The sequence below is a fragment of the Dasypus novemcinctus genome, chromosome 19 (genome assembly GCF_030445035.2).
Source record: "Dasypus novemcinctus isolate mDasNov1 chromosome 19, mDasNov1.1.hap2, whole genome shotgun sequence".
Taxonomy (NCBI): Eukaryota; Metazoa; Chordata; class Mammalia; order Cingulata; family Dasypodidae; genus Dasypus; species Dasypus novemcinctus.
Window position 1 is genome coordinate 35595320 of NC_080691.1, and position 24860 is coordinate 35620179.

At 57.0% G+C, this 24860-nt stretch overlaps 1 long non-coding RNA gene across 5 annotated transcripts; it reads left to right on the forward strand.

The window, feature by feature from the left end:
• Positions 1 to 1253: 1253 nt before the first annotated feature.
• Positions 1254 to 16383, forward strand: LOC101434609 (uncharacterized). 5 transcript variants are annotated; one of them, XR_009181870.1, is made up of 8 exons: positions 1254 to 1519; positions 3203 to 3316; positions 3555 to 3594; positions 3705 to 3777; positions 5699 to 5853; positions 7217 to 8586; positions 8802 to 8893; positions 9285 to 16383. It is a non-coding gene; the product is annotated as an uncharacterized lncRNA (long non-coding RNA). The 5 variants fall into 5 exon arrangements; XR_011646523.1 differs by lacking the exon at positions 3555 to 3594 and having other exon boundaries at positions 1255 to 2692; positions 3226 to 3316; XR_009181867.1 differs by lacking the exon at positions 3555 to 3594 and having other exon boundaries at positions 1255 to 1519.
• The last annotated feature ends 8477 nt before the right edge of the window (positions 16384 to 24860 follow it).

Sequence of the window (24860 nt, forward strand, 5' to 3'; positions counted from 1 at the left end):
CCAAGGCATAAGCAGATAGAGGAGAGCTTGTCACTCGGCATCTGAAAGATGGGTTCAGATCCCATCTGGGCTTCTTACGTTATTTTTTTTTTTAAAGGAGGCACTCGGGATTTTTTTTTCTTTTTGGGAGGTACTGGGATTGAAACCGGGACCTTGTACTTGTGAAGCAGGTGCTCAACCACTGAGCTCCACCGGGTCCACCTCTTTACGATCAGTGAGTGACCTCTTTATGAGCAGTGGTCAGAGCCTGTTTCCTTATCTGAGCAATGAGGATGATAAAGAATATGCACAGAAGGGTGAGGATGACAGGAAATGCCATATTAGGGTAATACATGTGTTTTTTAAGCCCCTAAATGCCAGGAATTGTGCTGACCACGTGCCATGCCTTTCCTCATTTGATCCACACAACCCTATGATGTGGAGTCCATCGTTATACCCATTTTATGGGCGAGGAAGCTGAGTCTCAGAAGGGGTGTGTAATTCGCCTGAAGTCACAGCCAGGATAGAGGCCAGCGCAGTGGTTCTCAAGCTTGCGGATCCCCTGGCCGGCTTGGTTAAAGCACAGGTCTCTGGGCCCCAAGCCCCAGAGGTTTTGAATTCTAAATGAACTCTAACTTTGCATTTCTGACAAGTTTCCAGCTCAGGCTGATGCCGCTAGGCGGGGGATCCCGGTTCCCGGGCGGCCACTCTGGACAGGAGCAGATAGGAAAGAGAGGGCAGTTAAAAAAACACAAGGCCTAACCAGTCCCCGCCGTTAGGCCCAGTGGTGGCTAGTGGCACGTCCACGAGCACTGAAATCACAGACCTGGGCTCACACCTCCACACCACCGTAAACTAGTGCAGAAGCCTTGGCTTGCTTGGGTCCGTTTTTCCTTCTCGAGCAGTCGCAATGAAGAGGCGGTCCAGCAGGATTCGCTGGGGAGCGTCCACCCGGGCGGGGCGGCCTCGGCCTCTTTGGTCCCCTGACCCCGGGGGTCTCGGCTTCGGCTGCCCAGGTGCTCTCCCGCCCCCAGCCCTCCCGGGCCCAGGCCAGCGGGGCAAGCGTTGCCAGGGCCGCGCCGCGGGCGGGGCGGAGGCAGGGGCGGGCATCGCCCAGCGCGCCCCTTTGTGCCGCGGGGGTGGCGGCGCGCGCCTGCCCCCTCTCCCCCAACTCCTCGGCTCCACCCGAATTCCCCTCCCCCGGCCCGGATCCCGAGGTGGGAGGCGGTGGGGAGGGGTGCGGTTAGGAGGAGGTGGGGTGCGGGGCTGCCCGGGCGCCGGGAGGCGGGAGGAGGGCCGGGGCGAGGGCCGGGGGTGGGGCGCGCCGCCAGCCAGCCGCTCCCGCATTAAAATTTCATGGGCGCTGCAGCAGCTACAAAGACGACGCGGGCTGCGCTCGGGGGAACAGAGGGAGGGAGGCTGCGGACGAGTGCGGGAGGAGTTGGCGATGGGAGGCGCTTGCAGGGGCTCCCCCCAATTCTGCGCCGCGAGCCGGGGCACAAAGAGCCCAGTGCACCCGCGGCAGGACCGCGGACCCCAGGTAAGCCGCGCCCCCGGCCGAGCAGCGCTGCCTCCCCCAGGGTCCTCGCCCCATTGCCGGGCGAGGGCGGAGGCAAGGGCAGGTCCTGGGGTCCCCGGGCAGGGAAGGGGGGAAGGCAGGCGCTGCCAGGCCTCCCTCATTTGATGGATGGAGAGCCTCTCCAGCCCGCACTTGTCAAATGCTGCCAGACACCCGGCCGGGTGGGGCGGGGGCGCGGGACGTGAAGGCTGCGCGGGGAGTGCGGAGCGCACCGGGGTCTCGCAGACATAACCTGCGGGGGAACAAAGCCCCTTCCCTCCTCCCGCGGCCGGAACTGGGGTACCTGCACCTTCTCGGCCCCCCAGGTCTAAAGCAGTTAACTGGCCACACCTTGGACCGAGCCCAAGAGGCTCGGAACTGGGGGGAGCGGGGTCGGGCGGGGTCCTTGCCCTGCTCCCAGACCCAGCCGCTCGTCCAGGGCCTGCCATTTGCCCACTTCTGGGGCGGCCTCGGGCCTGGCCCCACCTCTGTCAGACGTTCAATAACCTTGATAAGGATAACAGTGAAAGATCGATGTACGGGGCACTCCCTCCAGCCTAGAGCCTGTCGGGTGCTCGCGAGCCGTGGCACCACCCTCCCACGAGGCGGTGGGAGCCCCATTTTAAAGACGAGGGAGTTGGGGTTCAGGCAGGATTAGCTACACCTCCAAGGTCACGCAGCCAGTGATTCTGAATCCAGATACGTCAGACTGTGAAGTCCCTGCCGCATCCCCAAACGGCCCCGGGCAGGCTCCGGTGCCCTCTTGCCCTGGGCTCGGGCACACTCCCAGAAGAGGCTGGGGACTGGGAAGGGAGCGGGGCAGACCTCTCCCCTCCTTTGGGGGAACGCAAGGGAGGGCCCTGGGCCAGAGAACCTGCTTCGCGGACTGTGCGGGAGGAGCTCGGGGCTGGGTGGCCGTGGGGCTGGATTTCTCACCCTCAGTCCAGGCTCCAGACGAGAGGCTGCCGGGCGCCGGGCTTGCTGGCCCGCACATCCCACTGCGGTGCCGCGCGGGGAAGACGCCCCCAGCCGCCGCGGGGGAGGGGAGGAGGCGCAGGGCGAAGCCGCGAGAAAACGTGCGCGCAGCGACTTTGTTTTTCTCGGCGCCAGCCTCGGACCGAGCGCAGCTCAGAGCAGGGCGCTCGCCCTGGCCAGGTGCTTTGCTTTCCAAAGCGCATTCCCACTTGGGAGCGCCTGGGCGGGGGGCAGAGATGAGTAATTCCACTTGACAGTAGGGGCACCCTGAAGACAGAGCTTCTCAGACCTTGGGGTGTAGCTTAAAATAGGCGGGGGTCCGAACCACGTGGCCAGGGGCAGGGGTCAGGGGTGAGATGAGTCAGCAGGTCTGGGGTGGGGCAGGTCTCTGGACGTTTAATCAGATCCCCCCGACCCCCGCCTCCTGCAGGTGGGCAGCGCCCCACCTCTTCCCTCATCTCCAGCCCAGAATCCGCTAACAGTCTGGGTGGGACAGTTTCCATGATGGCAATTTGCCAGCTTTTAGCTTGGGCAGCATTCAGCTCATTATACACAGAGTGCTGTTAATTTAATGCTGGAAGAATTTGAAGGTTACCCCCTCCCCCCATGCCTACCCATTTTATTGTTTAATGACTTTTGCCAATGAGAAATTTCTATAGTCTACCCTCCATCCTTGTGTTGTGTTTTTAGCTTCTCTCTCCAACCCTCATCAGGAAAGAAAGCTGAAGTCTGGAGTTCCAAAAAGGAGCCATACTTCTTATTACCAAACCATTAGGAGACCCCTTCTCTATGCCTGCACTGAAAGTGAGAATTATTTTATTTTATTTTTTACAAAATCAAGAAGTTTAATAAGATGCATGATAATTGTAGAAGACTTGGGCATGACAGAAAAGCAGAGAAGAAAACTCCATCCCATTTCATCACCCAGGAATAACTACTGTGTTTAACATTGTCATGTATTTTTCTCTGGTAGATTTCTCTTACTGAAAATCATAGCTGAAATTGTACTATGTGCGTAACTGCTTTTCCAATGTCCTATCAGATGTGTTGCTCGTGTTCTCACAAAGTTGGCAGAAATCATCGTAAGAGATGTTGGTGTTCAATGAAGTAGATGGACACGCTCCGTTCAGTTCTCGATCGCTGCACCTGGAAGGTGTTTCCAACGTTTTTTTTTGCTGTCTTCATTTTTAAGGTCCCTTCTCTGGACCCGATCCACGCTTCTGCCCAGGGCAGGGTCACAGTCTTTGAATTTGTCATTTATCAAGGTAATGCAGTTTGGTGGCATGAGAAGGGGGTGAGAGTCACGCAGCCCCGTATGTGAATCCTTCCCCTGCCCCCCCCCCCCGGGTAAACTTCAGTAAGGCAGCACCTCACTTCTCTGAGCCGCAGTTCCTCGTCTATAGAGTGGGAATCGGAACCCCAGCTTAAAAGGGTTGCCGTGAGGCTTCAGACCAGTGGGTTGGGACGCACTCCGTGCCTGATAGGTGTTTAAGGATAATCAATGTTCTAAGGCACCCACTGTGTGCCAGTCAAGTTCACTTGGATGGCACCGGGCTCTTCTCTCCGTAGTTAGTTTTTGCTTTTGTTTTCATTGAGGCAGTTGGTCTCCATCCTGGGTGATGCTTCCAGCTGTCTGAGCCAGGATGACTGGGGGCATTGGGTCCATTGTTTAGGCTCAATGGGCTGGTGAATAACTTAGAGTGTCGCCCTTTGTTCCAAGGGGACCCCTCCCCTTGCCGCTGAGGCCTGGCTCATCTGCTGTCAACTCCAGCTCTGGGGAACAATAGCCAGAGATACTCGGGGGCACGAAAGCCGGCTGCCGCTGACATCTGTCTCCCCATTCCTTTTCAGGCTGATGGGATCAGATGAGGCAGGTGTCCCTTTCCCCCTTGCAGTGCCGGGCAGCACCCTCCAGAAGCTATTGGATGAGTCATGAAAGGGAGGGAAGGGCTGAATATTGTGCGCTCAGGGCATGGACTTGAAGACGAGTGCCGGGATCCCAGCTGCCCTTTAGTTCTTGCTGGGTTCTGCCTCCTGGAGACCCCTCTGATAAGGCTGGGAATTAGGCATTATAGATAAGGAAGCCAAGGCTCAGAGAGGCGAAGCTGCTAGCTCAGGGTCACACAGCATGTTAGTTGTGGAATCAGGATTTGAACCTGGATCAAGGTGGAATCTGAATTGCGTGTTTGAAACTAGTACATGATGCCACCTCTTCTAAAAGTGAACCTACTCGGATGTCTGGAGACCATGGATGCAGCAGGAATAAACCAGCCCAGGATGGCTTAGTAAGCATGGACCAGCTTCCTTGTGGTTGCGGGTTAGACGTACCCTCTCGGTCTCTTTTCCTTTCACCCCCACCACCCTATTATTGGAATGTTCGTCTTCTGTCCCTTTGGGGCTAAGAGGCCTGCTTCAAATCCTGGTTCCACCATTTTTCTAGGTGGGTGGACCTGGGGCACGCATGCTGCTGTGAGCCTCAGTTTCCTTACCTGTAAAATGGGGGGTGATAAAACCCAATTCTTTTTTTTTGGGTCACGTAGGTAAAGGAGCCCCCAGGGAGTACCCGTCCTCAGTAAGGGTTAGCTTAGCTTCCTTTCTCTCCTTCTTGCCTTCGCTTCCTCTCTAGCCAGCTTGGGAGTTGCCCTGTTGGAGGGAGATCTGAGTTTTGGGTCTCCCCTTTTGTGGACACTGTGTGAATTAGTAAAGAAACAGGGCTCAGCCTCCTTTGCGGGAGTGTCCTTGTTCCCGGCAGTGCCCGTGACCCCTCGGCACTTACTCATCCAGAGCAATCTGGACCATTGTCGTGCCTGCCCCAGATCTCTGAGCAGCTGTTCTATTCCAGAGTTGGGGGGGAAAAAAACAAAACCCAGAGGGATCCTAAAATGCAACCAGATGCATGTTTCCGTGGCAGCCGTTCATCTGTTACTAAGAGCACCTCACACAGTTTAGGGGAAAAAAGAAACGTATCCCATCGAGGATTGTTAACGAGCAGTGGGCAGCGGCAGTCCTTCTGGCCGACCCTGGCCTGGCCGAGGTGCCTCCCAGTTTCTCTTGCCTCTGGCCTGCAGCAGAGGAGAGCAGCTTCTGCCAATGCTGCGATCCAAGAGCGGGATGACCCGGGACCCCGGATCTACGCTGATATGCCCGTGGGTCCACATTTATTCCTTCTCTTTCTCTTACTGACAGCTGGAGGCATCTCCCTGCTCACACACACGTTCCAGACACGTTCTCAAGGTCACCGTGACCCCGGAGGCTTCATAGCAGTAGCCAAGGCGCTCTGCACCTCTGGGGTCAGAGCCCCTGTGAGATCCATATGTGCGGAAACCTCCAGAACCTTAGAGGTAGGAGAGACCTCCGAGGACACCCCCGCTCCCGGGGTCCAACCCCTCAACCAAGGCTTTCCTGACGGGCTCCCTGAACTTGGCTGAAGTAGGGGGTCCGGGTGGGCCAGGGGCAGCTGCAATGCTGGGGCCCTGGGGACCGCCCGTGGCCTTTGATCTGGCACTTCTCCCTTCTTGTCTTCTGTTATCTTAAAAAGTGAAAAAAGGTAACTTCAGCGAGATATAATTTCCATGCAATAAAATGCACCCATTTTGAGCATTCGTTTTGACATGTTTTGATAAATTTATACACCTGTGTAATCACCACCACAATCAAGGCGGAGAACATTTTCATCACCCTGAATGTTCCCCTGTGGCCCTTCCAATGCCAGCCCCAGAAACCACTGGTCTGCTAGGACAGATTTGTCTTTTCTAGAGTTCCATTACACGGAACCTTCTCTGTTTGGCTCCTTTGGCTCAGGTTCATCCTTTTTGTTGCATCTACAAGTTTGCTTTTTTCCCCCTCCGGCTTTATTGAGGTATAGCTTAAATAGCATGTAATTCACCAAGGTACAATTCAATTTTTTTTTTAAGCAAACTTACCAAGTTGTGCAACCATGACCATAAATCAGTTTTAGAACATTTTCCTCACCCCAATAAGATCCCTCGAGCCCAGTGACTGTTAACCCCATCCCACGTAATCCTAGGAACCCCTATCTGCTTTCTGTCTCTACAGATTTGCCTTTCCTTGACTTCTCATATAAATGGAATCAGCAGTATGTGGTCTCTTGCGCCTGGCTTCTTGGCGTGAGGTTTTTAGAAGTCGGCCCTTGTTGTAGTGTACATCACACTGTTCCTTTTTTCTTTTTAATTTATTTTTCTTTCTGTTTGTTCCTTTTTATTGCTGGGTAAACTCCATTGTAGGAATGCACGGCAGTTTGCTTATCCACTCTCGAAGACCAGATCTTCATCTGATCTGGGCTTCCTGATTGAGCCATGTAGACCCTCCCATGCCCAGGGTTTAAAGGCCACATGCTTTTTTCCCCTGGATCATCAGTGTTATACAAAGATAAGCTTACAGTGAAGTCTTTCACGAATGACAATGCTTTTGGAGCACTTACTGTGTATGGGGCACTGGCTAAGCTTTGAGAAGAATTACCTTTGAGCGCCACACAGCGTGTGAGGGTGGGGAGCGGTGCTGTCACCAGGTTCGTCTGACCCCAAACCCATGCCTTACGTTCTATCCTCTGAAACAGCTGTCACCTGGGCTCAGAAGCTAAAATTTCCCTTAAAACTTCCATTGCCTTATTAACATCAGGGCCAGGGCAAAGGGTCATTGTGGGTCCAGCAATGCCCCTCTAAGCGACCCACGGTCTATTTACAGAGTACAGCAAGTTCCTGGGACAGAGGAGAGAGAAGACAATTTCCAGGTTGCTCAGGACTGTTACCACCACCCTGGGAAGCAGCCTTGCAGATAAGTATTCAAACTTACCAGCCCACAGCCTACAGGCCTGCCCTCTCCTGGTTTCTACGGGGAAGTGTGCATCCTAGAATCCCTAAGCGAGAGGGGAAATTGGTAATGCAGGAGGTCCTTTACTCTTCTATCCTTATGCCAGAAAAAAAAAAGCTTATCACCATTTTATGGGCCCCCAGAAAAGGTGATTTTCACACTCCACTTTTGGCGTTGGGGCTAGTAATGCATAACTTCCGCAGTCAGGGACTTCTATAGAGCTGAGTTAGGTGGCTTCGTCTTGAGTACCCCATAGCTCTGGTGTTCGAGGGGGCTGGGGATCCCCTGGTGGTTTGGGCTGGCCCTTCTCCTCTTGGTGGTGGCTCTTTGCCGTCATTTGCAAGACTTGGCCAGAGCTCTGTGTGACTGGTATGACTTGGCCCGGTCGTCAAGTGGGGACCTCAGCTTTGTGGGGCTCCTCAGTGCAAGAGTCTGAGTCTAGCTCGAGCTGACGGTCGGTGCCCCGAGTCCCAGGTGCTGACAGCAAATCTCTGAAAATATGCCGGGAAGTCCAGCTGACTCTCTCAGCTCAGGTCTGCTTAGCTGTCACCAAAAGCAAGACTGGGGAGATGGTGCCTAGGTCAGGACTGGTGGGTGGTGGGTGCTCTTTGGTCTCCTCCAGACTGACAACGCGTAGGTGGATTTAAAAGAGCCGCCCCCTGCCCTCCAGGTCCCCAAGCTTCCTCTGGTGCGTGGGGTACCAGGAAAGGGCCAGAGAGGAGGAGGGGGAGCAGAACAACGGCCAGGTGCATCGGCCCCTGCTAGTTCCCACCCACTGCCTCACACCATGGCTTGCTGTGGGGCACTTGCATGGACGTGGGGTCCCGGTCCTCAGACACGGGGACGGTCACCCAGGCCCGCCGCGGGGCAGGGGCAGTGCTGGGACGGGAGCCCCAGCGTCCTCTCCGTTTACTCGCCTGGCCCCGCCGCCATCGAGCCGCGCAGTTTGTTCTGTTTTCTCCTGGTCCCCGCTTTGCTGATGTCGGCGCAACTGGGAGGTGGGGATGGAGGCCCCTCCCCCATCTAAGGATAATTCCGGGGTGGGGGTGGGGTGGGGTGCGCGGGCCGGCCTCCCCCGCTCCCAGGGCTTGGTCTCTCAGCTGAGCGTTCTGGGCCTGGGGAGGGGGCCTGGGTGCGGTTTTCTCCTGCGGCTTGGTTGGCTCTTCCCTCTTCTAGGATGGGCCTGTGGGGTCCACGCGGGCAGAGCGGGGAGCCGGGCCCAAGCGTGGGCCTGACACTGCCAGGTAAGCCTGGGGACGGTGGAGGGATGGAGGCGGGGCCGCACTGAGCCTGGGGCGGTGGATTTTGTCCTCCCACCTCCACCCCCTCCCCACCCAGGCCTGGGTGCCCATGAGAAGCAGGCCTGGGAGCCGCGGGGCAGCAGGAAGGCTTGTTCTGGGTGGTCTTGGAGGAGTGGGGCAGGGGCGTGGAGCTCATGACAGCACATTGCTTCATCCAGCACAAACGCAGACGGAGCAGCTGCTTCGGGCCAGAGGCTGGGGCTCCAGAGGTGAACAGCAGAGACACGGCGCCACCCTCTGGGATCTTCACGTAAGAACCGGCCTCCTCATGGTCTCAGCGAGGGGGTGAGCTCCCCGTCGTGGGAGGTATGTAAGGGGGCTGAGGTCTCCTCTGTGGGAACATTCTCAAGGGAATTCAGGTAATCCCTGAGGTCTCGGAGCCCTTCCCACCCCTTTTCCTCCCACGAGCCTGCAGGCTAGCTCTGGGCCGCCGCCTCGTTGCTGTCCCCTGTTCTGCTGAGCCAGCCCCGCCTCAGTGGGGTGTCCACAGCCCAGGTTCTCATCACCCCCTCTCCCCCATCACCAGCGTCCTAAGACCTCACTCCCACCCTGGGTGCCGGGGGCCCAGGTGGGGCTGGGGGCCCGTGGGGAGCTGGGGGTGGAGCCTGTGGCCTCATCCTCACCGGCGGGGCCTCCCCCAGGCGGCTCCCACCTCTCCGTGTCACCAGGACCCCTGGCCTGTCCTGTCGCTGGAGCCTGGCTGATCGGGCCCCGGCGACCCAGGAGCAGTGTTCTGGAACCCCGGGGCGATTGCCCGAAGCCCTTGTCCTTCCTGGATGAGACCTCTGCCCGGTAGACCCTGCCCGCCGGGCCTCTCCGACGGCTGATGGCTGCCTCGACCTGGACCCCTCCTGGCTGCCCCACGCAGGAGCTCCTGGGCGACTCCAGCCGCCACACTTCCTCCCTGCCAGGCCTCCAGGACCCGAGAGGATGGGGCAGGGGTGTGGCAGGGAGGAGCTGACTTGGTTGCGCTGAGTTCTTCTCATTTTCTTGGGGCCTCTCTGCGTGGGAGTTTCCCAGGCTTCTCCCTGCCCTGGCGTGTCAGAGGGAGGAGGCAGTGAGGGCTGGAGAGGAGCCTGGACCTTCCCTGGGTACTGCCCAGCTCTGGTAGGGGCAGGTGGGGGGAGAGAGGGCTGGCGGCCCAGGCCAGGGAAGTCCCCAGGGAGAGCCAGCCCCGCGCAGCCCTGGGTCGGAGGAGGGGGCTGGCAGCAGGCTCCCGTTGGCAGGGTCCATCGTGCCAGGAGAGCCTTGCTCCTTGCCTGCACCACTCCTGGATTCTGTCCTACGGTCCCCCAGGCAGCAGGACAGGCCCACGCACCTGCAGTTCCCCCAGTCACCTGGTGCAGAGCCGCTCCCACCTGCCGGTTTCCCCACCCCTACCGCCGGCCCCCTCCAGAGGGGCAGGTGCCTGCGCCCCTCGGTGGCCCTCCTTGGGCAAGTTTAAAAGGTCTGCGTCCTTTCCCCAGGCTGGGGGAGAGTGGGCGCCACAAACCTGGAAAGCTGGAGCCCTCCTGTGAGATTTCCAGCCCACACAGGGAAGGGCAGGGGAAAGGGGGGGGGCAGCAGATGCAGGGGTGGCAGGCACTGTGCTGGGGTGGACAGTGGGTGCTTTGGTGACACACGTTGCCGGCTGGATCCAGTAGTGAGAGGAGGAGCCCCAGGGAAAGGGATGTCCTGGGAAAAGCTTGGAGTCAGGTGCAGTCTCAGATGCCCACTCTCCTGTGCAGGTTGCTTCACCTCTCTGAGCCTCAGATTCTTTACTGTGAATCAGGAGCCATAAGGGGAAATTCAGTGAGAGTATGTGCCTGGCACAGTACCTGACTCTTACTTAGTAAGTGCTCAGTAAACACTCCCATCCTTTTGGGAGCTTAGATTTAGAATGTGTCTATTTTAGGCACTCTGGACTACAAGCTTAGCAATTTCTCACCCAGGTGCCCTTCTGACTAGACTTTCCCCTCCTGTTTTCCTAAAAGCCCTCTCTGATGAGCTTGGGGGAAGGAGCCCCATTTCCTTGAGCCCATCCAGATTAGCTCAAAATGCTTCCTGGGACATTTAAATTCTGTGCCTCTCTTGAGAACTGAGCTCCTACTGTGGGGCTCTCCCTGGGCCAGCCACTCGGGGCGGGGGGAGACAGGAGCAGACCGGGTCAGGGGTCCAATCATCAGGCTTTCAGAACCACCCTGGGAGAAGAAGACTAGCTCATTCAGAGAAGCGGGGAGTCAGGTGATGCTCCCTAACAATCTCCTGAGGTGTAGGTTCTGAGGGCTTAGGGGGTGGGAGTGAGAACCGAGAGTGGGCTCCAGCAGTCTGGGGAGGCTTCCCAGCCAGGCTAGGCTGACCAGGGCCTTGAAGGATGAGAAAGATGCGGCTTAGCAAGTTCAATTCAGCCGGCTTCTACGGTGCAGGACTTATCAGAGCCTTTAAAATGCTGATGAATCGGAACTCGTCAGGGACAAGGTAGAGGATGAAGTGTTTCCCCAAACTTTTCCGGCCACAGACCCTGTTCTCATGGAGCATCATTTAGAACTGGGGGAGATGCCGGGCTGGGGTCTCTGTGGGCAAACCATCCCCGGGTAGCACATGCAGGTGCTTTGCAGCATTGACTGGAGAGCAGCAGACCAGGAGGGGCTGGGGAGCCTTGAACTTGGTGCCAGAACCAGGCAAGCTCCATACAGTTTGTGTGTCTGGGCGGGGCGGTGGGGGGCAGGCAGGCCAGGGGTTGCAGCAGGCATCACCTGGCAGTAGGTGATGGAAGATGCCAGACCTTCGGTGGAAAGATGCCGGCGTGTGTGCACCTGTGTGCGTGAACACCTGTGTGGCTGGACCCCGCCCCCTGGGAAGGGGCTGGCCAAATCAGGCAGGGGGTCTTCACTGGGCACAAGCAGACTCCACTTTCGGGGGAACTGAAGAGTTGTGGGGGGAAAGGACCTCTGAGGCCCACGGCCAAGAAATCGGGGTGCAAGATGCCCCCCGTCGAGGCCACGGTGGATCGGCTTGATTGCGGTGGCGCTGAGGGGCTGCGTGGCAGACCCCCTGCCCTGGTCGGGCCTGGCTCTGGGGCTGGAGGGGGCCTGGGGACCCGCGGCGGGAGGGGTGGGGCTGTGGGTGCATGACGTGCTGAACTGCTAACCCAGGGCTCGGCCGGCACCGCCGCGGCCCGTGACGGGTGCCTGGCCTTCTGTCCACCGACTAACCCACTAACCAGGCCCGAGCATGCCCTACTAACCCCCCGCGGCCGGAACCTACTAACCGCGCCGCGCTCGGCCCTGCAAGGGGCTGGGACGCGGGAGCTAAGGAGGCTCCAGAGGGCGCTGCCCGCGGGCTGGGGCGGGGGGGTCTTGGTGCAGACCCACCTCCGAGGACAGGGCCTGGAAATAAGACGTGCCGAGTCGGCCCCTCAGTGTTGGGGGACTTGGGGTGAGTCCCCTCCGCTCTCCGCACCCCAGATTTCTCAGCGGCAAACGGGGGTGATGGGCTCACTCAAAGGCTGCAGCAGGGAAGGCTTCAGTGCAGAGGTCTTGGCACCTGGTAGAGACGTGGTAAAAGGGGGCTGGGGGGGAGCCCAGAAAACCTGGCCGATGGTGCCCCCCGCCTAGGCCCTGCTCTCTGGGTGCGCTGCACACAGATCCTCCCGCCCGGGGGCCCGACACTCGCTTTTGAACCCCCAACTGTCTCCCCCCGCCCCTGTTTTTCCTCCTCAGCTTTCTTTTCCGTAGGCAGCTCTTTTGTTCAATTACTAACCTGTCTAACCCGGGGGTGCCTCCGACCACCCCTTAACAGACTAACGGACCTGCTCGCGTCCTCCCTTTTCTCCTAGCGCCCCCCGCGTGTGCCCGCTGGTGCTGTGCTCTGACCTACTAACTTGGCCTTACTAACCCCATTTTCTTACTAACCCCAGCCCTGCCGAGCTCTGGGCCCCTCTGTGGGCTGCCCCCCCCCCATCCTTTTGGCAAGCAGACGTCCTGGGGCTTGGGGCTGCTGTCCCCCTCGGTGGCCCCAGATTGGCTGCCGGTGCGATCAGGGCCCCCCGGGCCGGGCCCGAGGCAGGGGACAGCTTTGGGACAGCCTTGGGACCCGGGCCAGCGCCCCAGTGCAGGAGGAGGGGGCCGTGGGGACGCAGGAGGCCGGTCCCAGAGCAGGGACCTCTCTCCCCGGGAGTGGGCAGGGCCAGGGAAGCCTCCGGGCTGTGCGTGTGCAAGCCTGGGGGTCCAGAGTGGGGCGCCCCTGGCTCTTCCCAGCCAAGAGCGCAGAGAAGGGGCCCGTGTGTCCTTCTCGGGAGCGAAGGGAGGGCAGAAGTTTCTCCCCTGGAAAGTGGCAGCGAGAGGAGTGGGCCAGAGATGTGGGGGACACGCGGCCCCACCCCCAAAGCCAGTCCTCTGAAATTTCCCTCTGTTGGAAGTCAGTGAAAGGCGCGTATTTTCCACGCTGACAATCGTGGGGCGCAGCAGTTGCTACACAAGGCTGGAGGGGGCGCTTCCCGCTTCAGACAGCTGGGAGGGTGGGCCTCGCGGACCCCGGAAGTCAGCGAGAGGCGCCTTCCCACGCTGGCAGGCGACTGGGAGGGGGTGGTTTCCCACACCAGCAGCCGTGGCCCCCTTTCTCCCACCGGCAGGCGTGGAGCAGGGCCTGCCCCGCGTTGGGGGGCTCTTCACTGCGCAGCCACAGGACGGTGGCTGCCCCGGAGGGCGCAGGGAGGGCTCCACTCGGTGGGCAACAGGCGGGTCTCCTGGCCCCTCCGGCCAAGGGAAGGCTGGCCACGCCCTGTGGGTTCCCCCGCCCCCTGCCCGCCCCGGAGGGCGCAGGGAGGGCTCCACTCGGTGGGCAACGGGCGGGTCTCCCAGCCCCTCGGGCCAAGGGAAGGCTGGCCACGCCCCGTGGGTTCCCCCGCCCCCTGCCCGCCCCCCAGAGCCCGCCAGCCGCTGCACCAGGGCCACACCTGGGGGTGACCGACGCCTCACCTCCAGTAGGCACCATGGTCTGAGCTAATCTCCCTTGCACTAACTTGCTCTCACCCAGCTCCTCTGTGTGTCACCTGGCTGCCCCTGGGGCTGACCCCTGACTAACAGCCACCCCTGCCCACCAGAGGCCCCGGGGCCTGGCGCCGGCTGCCTCCGATTAACCTTCACCCGGACTAACCTTCCCTCCTGGTCTGTTCCTTCCAGCGGAAACTAACGGCTTGAGGATTTCCTTCTGACTAACAACAGGTCTGACCCTCCTGTCACTGTTACAGCTTGGGCGTCTGCATGGCTGCGAGGGGGCTCAGAGGTTCCGAATTCGACTAACAGGGAGAGGTGTGGCTGGGAGTGTTGGACTTGGGGACAATCTGATGCAGGAAGGGGTGTAGCTCTCTGGAGGAGGTGGCGGGCCCGTCGTAGCGGTGCTCGCTGAGGTGGCCGAAGCCCACCAGCCTCCAGAGATCCGGACGTGTCTTTTTAACCGCTCTGGATCGGCATTTGGGTTTCAGAACTTTTAATCCGTGGCCTCCTGGCTACAGCAGCCTACAGGAGTGGAGGTGGCTCTCGCAAGCCCACTGCCTGGTGTGTACGTGACCTTGGGTACGGGATGGGGGGAGGGGGAGTCTTTGATTTTGGGGACTTTAAACCCAAGGACGTAAACTTCAGGCCAGAATATTCCAAGGGTTGCAGATCCACCGCCCATTTACACCTCGGTGCGGATGAGCTCAGCCTCCCCTCCGAGCCGCTGGCGCTTTAGCAGCACTGGCGGGAGGGGGAGAAGTCACTGTGGGACTGGATCTCTTCAGGGCTGGGGGGAGGGTCCTGGGGGGCGAGGGTGGGGGGCGTTTCTTTTCTGGCTGCGTCTCGTTAGTGGGGTGCGTGGGAGAGGGCAGCGCACGCGCGGCAGGGCGCGGGGGGCCGGCGCAGGCAGGGGCCTTGCGGGCAGGTCGCGTGGGCCGGTGGATGTGGCCTGGACCCGGAGCGCTCTCTCGGCGCCCGGGAGCTCGGAGCTAACGGAGCGGAGGGGGCCGTAGCCGTGTCGCGGGGCCTGGGCTGCAGAGGGGACGCGAGGGGCAGACGGGCTGGCGGAGGGGCCTTGGCCGCCGGCGGGGGCCGGGGCGGGGCCTGCTGCCCCCTCGTGGCCGCCGAGCCTCCTTTCACTCGGATCGGAAGCCCAGAGCGCCTCCCCTTCCGGGAACCCCTCTTCATCCTGCAGAGATTCCGGGCGCTGAGACCCGCTCTTGCCAAGCATCCACAGAGGCTTAAAAATTTTTTTTCTTAAAATGTTAAGTTTCAATTAATTTATTTTTTATCATGGTGCTTATATAGCCCAAGTGGTGGTGGGGGAGACAGAGACATCAACGGGTGAGGAAGTGAGATCACAGCTGTGACGGGGATGGGTGGGGAGCCGTGGGAAACCAGGGCAGAGGGACAAGCACGAGATGAACCCACAGTGCCAGGCACTGTGCTGGGTGTTGGGGACACCGGGGAGGTGACACGTCCTCCCGCCTTCAGGGCCTTGAGTGCTGGAGTGTTGGGTGGCTCAGGGATGGGGCCAGCGGCCGCTCCCTCCTCTCGGACGCGGGGGCAGGCAGGGGCTTTCTGAAGTGGGAGACCTCTAGGCTGGCAGGTGGAGGGAGGGTGGGCATGAGTTCCAGCCGGCGGGGATGTCAGGGAGGATCTGGGCCGGGGGATACCGAAGGAGCTTCCGGAAGGCTCGGAGGAACGCGTGTCAGGAGATGAGGTGGGAGAAGTGGCCGAGGACCAGATCTGCTGGACTCCGCCCTGAGGGCACTGGGGGGCCACGGGGAGACCTCAGGAAGGGAGGTGACGGGGTTTGAGCTCTGGGCTGGCAGTTGGGCTCCTTCAGGCCAGGGAGAACTCAGAGGCGCTCTGCTCAGATTTTCTGCCACCGATTAGAACATCTTGAAACTTAGGTCGTTCTTGACATCCGCAGCGCTTGCTCCAGCTAGTTCTAGGGGAGCTGGAGTGCAAAGAGGGCCGTGCTCCTGCCAGGCGGGGGTGACAACGCAGACTTAGATGGGAAGCAGCCTCAAGGGCGTGTGGCGCAGGCCCCTGGTGGCGCTTCCGGAGCAGGGCTGGGGAGGCGGGCGTGGCCACGGGCTGCACCTGCTGAGGAGCTTATTGCCGTGTGTGGCTCCAGGGGGAGATGCCAGTCTGGAGTAACCTTCTGAGAGGCTGATCCTGGTGCTCCAGAAAGTAAAAGGAGGTCTCGGTGGGCTTTACGCCTTCTGTTCCTGGAGGCGGAAGGGCTGGCGCTGGGCACCGTTGAGACGGACGATGGGAGAGTGGAGGGAGGACCTGTGACCCGCCAGGGGCTGCCACGTTCCCCGTGCAGTGTGTTCCCGCTGTCCTCGAGGCCACTGGGCATCAGTCTTGTTCCGAGCGGGACCTTTTGAGCTGAAGGATTGGCCTGTCTGTCTTTATCCCTTCTTAGTAGGCCAGGGGGAGCGAGTGGCCCCTGCGGGTCCTGCCTGAGGCTGTGCCGGCCTCAGGGGCGACCTACGGAGCCGGCAGTGGGGGATTCAGTAGAGGATCCCAAAGGCCCCCTGGAGAGTCTGACCTGGGACTTTATAGAACAGAGGAAACATTATTTTTTCATCCTAGGGATGCTGAATGTGACAATTCTGCTGTAGATGAAAAATCAGATTTTGTATATGGATTCAGCAATGGAGTATAAACTTGACTTTTTGGTTTTGCCCATGAATGTCACATCTACTGTGTCAAACAGAATTTTGAAATTAAAAATCAGTTCCTACCCAAAGGATGTCTGTGGCTTATGAATCAGAAGGGATGTGTGGTTTGGGAGGGAGAGGGAGGAAGCCCGGGACATTTTCACTGCTGGTGAATCAGACTTTTCACAAGACAGATCCTGGGAGTCAAAGCAACAGGCTGTGTGTATATATATATATATAGTACCTACTTTGTCTTTAGGTCTGCTTTGGAGGAAACCCATTTTCTTATTGTCAAGGAGCATAGACCTCGCTGGGGAGGCAAAGAGTCCATTGGTGATAGAGGGGAAAAGAAGGGTTTAGTGTCTGGTCGTGATGGGCTGGCATATAGATGGCATCCACATCACTACTTCCTCCTCCAGCACCCATGGCAGACATTGCTAATTGATCACCCAACTCCTTTTGGGAACCTGGGTGCGTCTTCACGCTGTATCTCTGAATGGTGATCAGGCAGCCAGCCCAACTTTAAGAACTTTGGAGTCAGTCCTAGGACTGAGAATCCTGAAAAACCTTGGTTGGAATCCCAGCTTTGGCACTTCCCCGCCAGGAGATCTTGCGGCAGAAACTCCCTCCTTTAGCCTCGCCCTGCTCTGTAAAGTGGGCGCAGCGTTCTGCCCTGAGGGGATTGTTCTGAGGATTACACAGGGCAGTGCTTTAGTGGTTTTATTTTAAGGCAGTACCCAGGACCCTGCACGTGGGAAGCAGGCGCTCAAGCACTGAGCTACACCTACTCCCAAGGCAGTGCTTTTGCAGGGCCTGTGACAGAGGCTGGTGCCTTGCAAATGGTCCCCTGACATCTTATTCTGCATCGGTCCCAGGTGGCGGGATGGTGCCGAGGAGGGCTGTTTGAGCAGAGGTCACGATGAGGGGACATGAGGGTGGGGGCAATTGGGGAGGGCTTCCTGGAAGAGGTGTGTGCTTGATGGTGGCCTTTGAAGCCTGGGGGAAAAGCAGGCAGGCGAATATAGCCATGACTGTACAGGGCATTTCAGATGGCAGGCGGGCAGGGTGGGCACCCCAGCAGTCACCTCTGAGCTAAGGGGAGGAGGCCGGCCTGCGCAGCCATGCTCAGGGCGTGAGGAGAAGAGGTGGGAGCCCCCCAGGGCACAGACACCCGTGTGCACTCACACCCGTGCACACCCACAGTTAACGCCTCCTGGGCCTTGCACAGGTGCCTCTGCCGTCCTTACTGCTGGCCTGCTGGGGGATTCTGAGGGTCACTTTCTCCCCTGGGCTTCAGGGGAGCCCGTTCAGAAGCCCCTTGCCTCTTTAGAGCCTTTCTGTCCTCCAAGGACTAGAAGGCACAGAACATTTTGGAACCTACGTGGAATCAAGGAGGCATCAGCTTCCTGCTGTGCACAACTTTCCACCCACCGTCTCTGCTCAGCTCCTCTCTCCTCCCTCTTCTCCTCTCTCCAGTGACCCTCTCTGCGTCCTTCCTGTACCCCAGGCACTGCCCAAGACTCGGAGGCTGCCAGGCTGCCGGCCTCCTGGACACACCCGTCTTGTCCTCTCTCGAGGACCTCTGCGCGGGCCGTTCCCTCCACCTGGAGCACGTGTTCCTCTGATTTTACTTGGCTGGGGTCTTTGTGGCCCTCGGGGCTCAGCTGAATGTCACCACCTCCGAGAGGCCTCCCCGGAGCTCACCCCATCCATAGTTCCTCTGTCTCAAAGGTCTGGGGTCTCAGGACCCCTGTACATTTCTGGCCACGTGGTATGTGGCCACCCCGGTTCTGCATGGGCACTGCCTGTTGTCGACTCAACGTCCGGGACTCAGCCAGGGAGCAGGCAGGCATCCCCGCCATGGCGCTCACGGGCTGGGGGGAGGCGGGAAGGCAGGAAGGGAGCAAATAAAGAGGAAGCTCTGTGCTCCGAGGGCAGTGCCCATTTCACAGGAAGCAGTGGCAGAGAAACCGTCACAGAGTCTGCCTGTTGGAGGTGAAAACTCAGACGCTTTAAAAGACTTGTTGGGAAGCGGATGTGGCTCAACTGATAGAGCGTCCGCCTACCATATGGTCCAGGGTTCGATCCCCAGGGCCTCCTGACCCGTGTGATGAGCTGGCCCAGGCGCAGTGCTGATGCACGCAAGGAGTGCCGTGCCACACAAGGGTGTCCCCCGCGTAGGGGAGCCCCACGTACAAGGAGTGCGCCCCGTAAGGAGAGCCGCCCAGCGCGAAAGAAAGTGCAGCCTGCCCGGGAATGGCTCCGCACACACGGAGAGCTGACACAACAAGATGACGTGGCAAAAAAGAGATGCAGTTTCCCAGTGCCACCAGATAATGCTAGCAGATTAGGAAGACACACAACCAATGTACACAGAGAACAGACAAACGGGGGAAGGGGAGAGATAAAAAAAAAATTCTTTAAAAGAAAAAAGTAAAAGACTTGTTAACTAATTCATTAAAAAATAACAATAGTGAACCCATGGCGTGTTAACACAAATGACACATTCTTTATGAAAATTATATTTCCAAAACAAAATAAATTTTGTAGGAAAGAGTGGCATTGTTTTAGATTAAAAAAAAAATCTCTTTAAAGCCTGGCTTAATAGGAGACAGATTCTCTTGGATTCTGATATGTCCTTCTGCATTCAATTTGTGGCGATATCCCAGGGCATGCAGCCTCTGGAAAACTCCATTGTGTGCTTGTGAAAGAAAATGAAAAGACAAACGGACATCTCGGGGGGACCCTGGATCCCAGGACCCCACTTTGAGACCCACTGCCTATCGCAAAAGCGCATCTCTTTCCCCTGCCTCTGAGCGCCACCCGAAGCCACCCTTTGTCTGACGATTGTCTGTGGTCTCCTCCCTTGTTGGTCGAGTCCTCTTGGAAGGCCGAGCCTCAGTGCCTTGCAGGCGCTCAAAGCGGGGGAGCCGGAGCGGCAGTTCTCGGGCACGACCAGCAGATGGAGGTGTTGCACCAAGACCGCCTTCCACGCTCTCTTGGGAAACCCGCTTCATTTCTGGGGCGCTCGGGGATGCTCTTGGTGACCCCAGGTTCCAGGGCACTGGGCAGAGCCTGGCAGGGATGCGGGGGGAAAAGGTTGGAAAAGGATCGAGCTGTGGGCGGCAAGTCTGGAAAAGCTCAGCTTGTTTCTGCGGGGGGCTTCTGTTCTCTTTGTAACAGAAGCCCAGCTAAGCCGCTTCCCCCCTGAGCCTCAGTTTTGTCCTCTGTAAAATGGGCAGGCGGTGACTTTGCCTCCGTCCCGCCATGCCGCTCTGGGCAAGGATCACTTGACTCTGCTTCTACTGGTATTGCCAGCAGGCAGCGCCGCGCACCCGACATTCTTCCTGCAAGCCCCGAAAACTTGCAAGGAGCAACAAGACTTAATTTTCCTGAAGCCACCTGGGTTGACCTGAAATGGCCGTGGCTATTTTCCGAGCGCCTATTATGTGCTGGGCGCTGCACTAAATGGGCCGTACATGTCGCCTCACGCATTGCTCTTGCTCGCAGCCGCCCCGTTGCACCCCGGAGCTTGGAGGGGTTAAGAGACTTCCCCAGGGACACACGGTTGGAGGGTGGGAACGCCCGGCTTTCCCCAGGGACGCTGACCTCTGTTCTCGTGAGACGCCGCCGACCACCTCCACGCTCTCCTTTTCCTCCTCCTCCCCGCGTGTGTGCCTTTAGATGTACTCGTGAACTCGACGGGGGTGACGGCTGCCCGCTAGAGGGGGCGCCCCTACCCGGTGCTGCGTGAGTGGAGCGGGCAGCTGGCGGGGCCTCGGGAGCGGGCGCTCACCCCCCACGGGCTGGCGGTCCCACGCTTTCGGGGCCTCAGTATTGTCGTCTGTAAAGTGGGGCTAACACCGCCTCGCTCTCATGGATGTTGTGAGGATTCCAGCCAGAGGGTGTGTGCGGAGCATCAGCCTTCACAGGCCCCCAAGCCCTCTCTCATGCTCCTGCGGCCCGGGCAGCACCCAAGGGACCCTCGCTAGGGAGGCAGCTCCCCCTGCGCGTTCCTCAGCGGACCCACGAGGACGAAGCTCGCGCCGCAGAGGCCCTGCGGGGAGCTGGTGCTGCCCGGCCGGAAAGGCAGCTGGGTTCCCAGTGCCCGCACAGGAGGCCTCTCCGTGGGAAGGAGCTGCCACCCGGAGCAGAGCCTGGAATGTGAGGAATGCGCTGGAATCCCAGCCTGGCCCCAGGACGGGCTGTGCCTCCCGAGCGCAGGGCCTCGGCGCCGTTTTCCCGGAGCTCCCAGGCCCGCCGGGCCACGGGGGAGCTCCCGGCAGCCGTCGCCTAATGGCAGGGGTCGGCGCCCGCCCCCGCCTCGCGGCGTTCCCAGGTCCTCAGGCTGGCGGTGTGGGAGCCCCAGCCGCGCTCTCACGGGCTTTGCTTTCAGCCGCATGTCCAGCCCTAGCACCCCAGGGTCCAAGCCTGGCCCTCCGCTGGGAACTGAGCTGCAGAGGAGAGTCCATTCTGCTGCTTCTAGGTACACGTTCCACAGCACTGAAGGCAGAGACTCCAACAGGTACTGGCACCCGATGTTCAAAGCAGCCTTATTCACAACTGCCAGAAGGTGGAAGCAGCCCAGGCGTCCATCAGCCCGTGATGGATGAATAAAATGTGATCTATATACACACTGGATTCTACTCAGCCATAGAAAATGAACACAGTTCTAATGCATGCCTTGTGTTAGTCAGCCAAAGGGGAGCTGATGCAGAATCCCAGAAATTGGTTGGTTTTTCATAAAGGGTATTTATTTGAGGTAGGAGCTTACAGATACCAGGTCATAAAACTTAGGCTACTTCCCTCACCAAAGTCTATTTTCTTTTTTTTTCTTCAAAGATTTATTTATTGACTTATTTCTCTCCCCTTCCCCCCACCCCCGTTGTCTGTTCTCTGTGTCTATTTGCTGTGTCTTCTTTGTTGCTTCTGTTGTTGTCAGCGGCATGGGAATCTGTGTTTCTTTCTGTTGTGTCATCTTGCTGTGTCAGCTCTCCGTGTGTGCGGTGCCATTCCTGGGCAGGCTGCACTTTCTTTCGCGCTGGGCGGCTCTCCTTACGGGGTGCACTCTTTGCGCGTGGGGCTCCCCTACACGAGGGACACCCCCGCGTGGCTGGGCACTCCTTGTGCGCATCAGCACTGCGCATGGGCCAGCTCCACACGGGTCAAGGAGGCCCGGGGTTTGAACCGCGGACCTCCCATGTGGTAGGCGGATGCCCTAACCACTGGGCCAAAGTCCGCCGCCACCAAAGTCTATTTTCAAGTGTTGGAGCAAGATGGCTGTCGACGTCTGTGAGGGTTCAGGCTTCCTTGGGCTCCTCTGGGCTCAGCTCCTGTTTTCTCCACAAGGTCAGCTGTAGACTGTGAGGCTCTCTAGGCTTTGCCTCTCTCCACAAGGTCAGCTGTAAGCCTACCAGGCGAATGGCCCTGTCTCTCTCCCCAGTGCTCCAGCTTAAACCTTCAGCATCGAAACTCCAACATTAAGAACCCCCAACTCTGTCCTTCACCACTTCTTTTATCTGTGGGTCCCCACCCACCAAGGGGTGGGGACTCAGCGCCCTAATGATGTGGCCCAATCCAAGCCCTAATCATAACTTAATCACACCCAGGTACAAATCAGATTACAAACATCATCCAATATCTGTTTTTGGGATTCAGAGCCATGTCAAACTGCTGCATGTGTCCACGTGGACGAACCTTGAAGAGCTCAAGCTGAGTGAGATAAGCCAGACACAACAGGACAAATACTGCGTGATGTCACTGATAGGAAATGCCTAGAATAGGCAGAATCATAGAGACACAGAAGTTTTCCCAGGGGCTGAGAGGGGGGTGGGGCGCGGGGAATTACTGCTTAATGGGGGCACGGTTTCTGTTTGGGGTGATGAAAAGTGTCGGTAATGGAAGTTGGCGATGGAGGGGTAATATCGTCAGTGTAACTGATATCGTTGAATTGTACACGCGTGAGTGGTTAAAATGGAAATACTATGATATCAAAAAAAGTTTTTAAGTCCCGCGGAGCCCTGCCCTTGGAGGTCCCTGGGGGTAGGAAGGGCCCAGTTTCAAATACTGCCTCAGGGTAACCTTGGGTAAGTCATGTCACCTCTCTGAGCCTCTGTGTGCCCAGATGTAAAATGGGCATAATATTAGGAACTCCTTCAGGGGATGATTTGCGAGTAAACACACGCGGAATCCATGCAGTTCTTGGCGCAGGGTGCGTGCCCTCAGCAGCAGCGGTCACCGCTGCTACGGGGAGGCGCTGTTTCCCACCAGCGCCCCCATGGTACCTCCCGCCCCACGCCGATTCCCTCCTCTGGAATCTGGGGGGTCTGTGCCTGTGGGGGAAGGGATGCCACTTGACGTCCAAGGGTAGGGCATAAAAGGAGGGGTTCATTCTCGAGGCCCAGTCCCCCGGCTGCAAGGGAGGCCGAGCAGCTGCGGGAGGCCCCCTGGACGTCCAGAGCCCCGGCTGAGCCCCGGGCCGCCGGCCAGCGCCCGCCTGGCCGCTCGGGGATGAGCCTCCTGACGCAGCACCCTTTGGCTCTGGCCCAGTTGCCCAGCTCGAGCTGGGTGGAGCAGAGAGGTGCTTTCCCCAGCCGGCCCTGCCCAGAGTCTCAGGGTTCCTTATGCAGCGACAGGCAACTGATATTTTTTCTAGATAATTTTTTTTTTTATTAGAGGAGGTATAGGTTTACAGAAAAATCGTACCAAAAACCAGGTTCCCTTACACCTCAACATTTTTTCCTTATTATTAACACGTTGGCATTAATGTGGTACCTTGTTACAAATGATAAAACAATATTGTTATAATTATACTATTAAATAGAGTCCACACTTTCTATTAGGGTTCACTGTGTTTAAAAAAATTTTCATTCTGGTAACTTATATACAATCTAAATGTACGACTTTTAACTACACTCAGATATAGAATTCAGTCGTGTTAATTACATTCACAATGTTGTACAACCGTCGCGGCCATCCATTACCAAAACTTTCCCGTTTACCCCAAACAGAAGCTCTGCACCAACCAAGTGTTAACCCCTCATGCTCTAACCCCACCCAGCACCTGGCAAACTATATTCTAGCTTCTGAGTCTATGAATTTGCTTATTCTAATTATTGGATGTCAGTGAGATCATAGAACATTTGTCCTTTTGTATCAGGCTTATTTCACTCAACATGATGTCGTCAAGGTTTACCCACTTCGTCGCCGGTATCAGAACTTCATTCCTCTCTTACGGCTGAAGAATAGTTTGTTGTATGGATATACCACACTTTGTTTATCCATTCATCTGTTGATGGACACTTGGGTTGCTTTTATCTTTTGTCAAATGTGAATGATGCTTCTATGAACATTGGTGTGCAAATATCTGTTGAAGCCCCTGCTTTCAATTCTCTGGGAGTATATACCTAAAAGTGGGATGGCCAGGTCATATGGTAATTCTATACTTTAACTTTCTGAGGAACCGCCGAACTGTTTCCACAGCGGCTGTACCATTTTACGTTGCCACCAATAATGAATGACTGCCCCTATTTCTCAGCATCCTCTTCCACACTTGCTATTTCCCATTTTTTGAAAAATTGTAGCCATTCTAGCAGATGTGAAATGGTATCTCACAATGGTTTTGATTTGTATTTCCCTGATGGCTAATGATGTTGCACATCTTTTAATAGGCTTATTGACCATTTGCTTATCTTCTTTAGAGAAATGCTTATTCAAGTCTTTTGCACATTTTTAAATGAGGTTGTTTGTCTTTTTTGTTCTCGAATTGTAGGGTTTCTTCATATATTTTGGATATTAAACCCTTACTAGTTTTTCAAATATTTTCTCCCTTTCTGTAGGTTGTCTTTTTACTTTCATGATGAAGTCCTTTGGTGCACAAACAGTTTTCATTTTGATGGAGTCCCATTTATCTATTTTTTAATTTTATTACTCATGTTTTGATGTACAGTCTCAGAAACCATTGCCTAACATAAGGTCCTGAAGATGTTTCCCTATGTTTTTGTAGGAGTTTTATAGTTTTGGTTGTTACATTTAGGTCTTTGATCCATTCTCAGTTCATTTGTGTACATGGTGTGAGGTAGGGGTCCTCCTCCAGTCTTTTGCATCTGGATATACAGTTTCCCCAAGACCATTTGTTGAAGAGACTCTTTCCCCATTGCGTGGACTTGGCACCCTTGCCAAAAATCACTTGACCACCTATGTGAGGGTTTATTTCTGAACTCTCAATTTTATTCAATTTGTCTGTATGTCTTGTGTCAGTACCTTGCTGTTTTAATTATTGTAGCTTTGTAATACCATTTTTAAATCAGAAAGAGTGAATCCTCCAACTTTGTTCTTTTTCAAGATGTTTTTGACTGTTCAGTTCCCCTTACCCTTCCATATAAATTTGATGTTTGGCTTTTCCATTTCTGCAAAGAAAACTGTTGGAATTTTGATTGAGACTTCACTGAACCTGTAAATTACTTTGGGTAGAATGGACATCTTAATAGTTAGTCTTCCAATCCATGAGCATGGAATGTCCTTCCATTTAATTAGGTCTTCTTTTATTTCTTTTAGCAATGTGTTA